Here is a 2,446-nt window from a genome sequence, read left to right as displayed (position 1 = left end):
TCCAGTAAATGCTACCATGGTACTAAAATACCTAACACTTAGTAGGTCTTAATATGAGGTAAATGCAACCTCAGATGAACAACACATAACACTTTATACCAGGTCATTATTTATTTAACACACACTGAGCTGAAATTCAGATGTTTCAAAAGCTAAGTACATCCAAGACTATTTCCATAATTATTTAAGAGGGTCAGTATCAGCCAAGTGCTAATCAAGTGCACTAGATCATCAGTAAGTGTAACCACTACTGTCGGTTTGCTGGTGTGGTGTATTCAGGTAAGTGGTAACATACTGAGGAGGAGAGAAGCAGTTGTTGATACCCATGAATGTGGGAAGGCTTTGAAGTCGATCATTTTGCAGCAAGAAAATTTATTCGCAAGTTAAAAAAATCAACGACTGTTTCCAATCTTACCAGGAGTGGACGTCCCAGAAAATTCACCCCAGACATCTGAGGCTCTACAGGCCACAGTTAGCATGCTAAATGTTGGAGTTCATGGCAGTGCAATTAGAAACAGACTCAACAAATATGGCCTGTTTGGAAAGACTTCCAGGAGAAACCATTTTCCCTCTAAATACAACATGGCAGCATGGATTAGGTTTGCAAAGTTGAAAAGCTAAGCCCTAATGCACAGCTTCAACATTGGTGAAAACCAAACACGGCATATCAGCAAAAACACCTCATACCAACGGTTTTGCTCGGGTGATGATTATTTGGGCTTTTTTTGCTGCCAAAGAAGCTGCAAAGTGTCCAGGTCACTGAGTGAGCCATGAAGTGACTCCAGAGTGCAGCAGCAAAGCAACAACAGAGTGGTGCTGCAGTGGCTCAAAGTTGAGACTTCAACATAATTGAACGTTAAGAAAGCTGTGAATGAATAAATATCTGCAAACTTCAATGAACCGAAGAAACATTGTAAAGACAAACGGGCCAGAAATCCGTCCACACTGCTGTGAAACACTAATAAAAAATGATTACCTCAAGTTTTTGCTGCTAAAGTTGGTTCTATCAGCTGCTGAATCACAGGATGTACTTGGTTATAGTCATTTGTGCATTTTGGGTTGCTTTAAATAAATAATGATGTGTTGTAATCATCCAGATCTAGAAGCTTAAACTGCTTTTTCACGTGTCTGTAAATGAATTTCTTTCTTATCATTGTCCCGATTGGTGTGGGCTGACACTTGACACTCTGTGGCTCCTGATTTGTCTGTTGTCAAGGTCTCACCTCAGTGCGATTCCTCACGTTTTGTCATGATTAAAGGATGAATGTGAACACCGCTTCAGTCACTGTGTTCACTTCCTGATATGTCAGAACTGCGCTCACATCACTCACTTTTTTAACAACATGACACACTGCTGTAAACAGAGACCCTGTAATGTTAGCACCAAGTAGGACTTCATAAAAAATAATGCTGTCAAGCTAACTTTTGCTCTTTCTGTCTTTTTCAGGACTTTGAGGCAGTGTGGGACAGCTCCCTGCACAACTCCCTCCTGCTCAACCGCATCACTCCCTATGGAGAGAAGATCTACATGACCTTATCTGCGTATCTGGAGGTCAGCCGCTGCTCCGCTGCTCCGCCGTGTTGTACCTGTTTGTACGTGTTTTTAAGTCTCTTGATGTCATCGTGTCTAACACACACCCTTTATCTCCTCTCTGCAGCTGGACCATTGCATCCAGCCTGCCATTATCACCAAAGACCTCTGCACGGTCTTTTACTCCCGAGACGCCAAGATTTCCCCACCCCGTTCTCTCAAGAACCTCTTTGGGACTGGATACTCCAAAACTCCTGACTGGTAAATCTGGGCTGCTGTACTGTGGCCATCTCTGTTTCACAATCAAAGATATCTGCCCTGTTACAAAGTTTCCTTCTTCATAACTTCTGCTTCATTATAGCAACCGAGTGACTGGGATCTACGAGCTGAGCTTGTGTAAGACGTCTGACACTGGAAGCCCAGGTGAGCAGACATGAAACATGAGGGCTCATGTCCTGAGCAGGGATGCAGAGGAGGACGGTCCTGGACACATCATGTTATTTGTCTCCTGAAATGAGTTTCATTCTATTTTTTATTATTTTTTGTTGTTGTTGGTTTTTTATTAAATTAAGATGCTTACATGATACCTGCAGCAGTCCTCAGGAGAAGACCAGGTTTGCTCAGTTTAAAACAAAAAACAAAAATGAACCAAATCAGCCAGCTTACATTTGAAACCATGAAGGAAAAGTCTACAGTTCTCTCCAAGTGACGTGTTAGTTTACGCTCTGCTGCCTAAACCATAGCTGCTAATAGATTTATAGGGTATTTTTCTTCTGGCAGTGAATTTACATCAGGCTGAACCGTCTCTGAAACAAAAACTCAAAGTGGGAATGAACTTTGACAGGAGGGCCACGCCCGATTTCCTCTGTCATCCACGTCATACTTAGATCCTCCTCAATCTGTGTACATACGCCG

The sequence above is a fragment of the Pundamilia nyererei genome, unplaced genomic scaffold, assembly GCF_000239375.1.
Source record: "Pundamilia nyererei isolate P.nyererei 1_Seehausen unplaced genomic scaffold, PunNye1.0 scaffold00089, whole genome shotgun sequence".
Classification (NCBI taxonomy): Eukaryota; Metazoa; Chordata; class Actinopteri; order Cichliformes; family Cichlidae; genus Pundamilia; species Pundamilia nyererei.
This window is presented reverse-complemented; position numbering follows the sequence as displayed.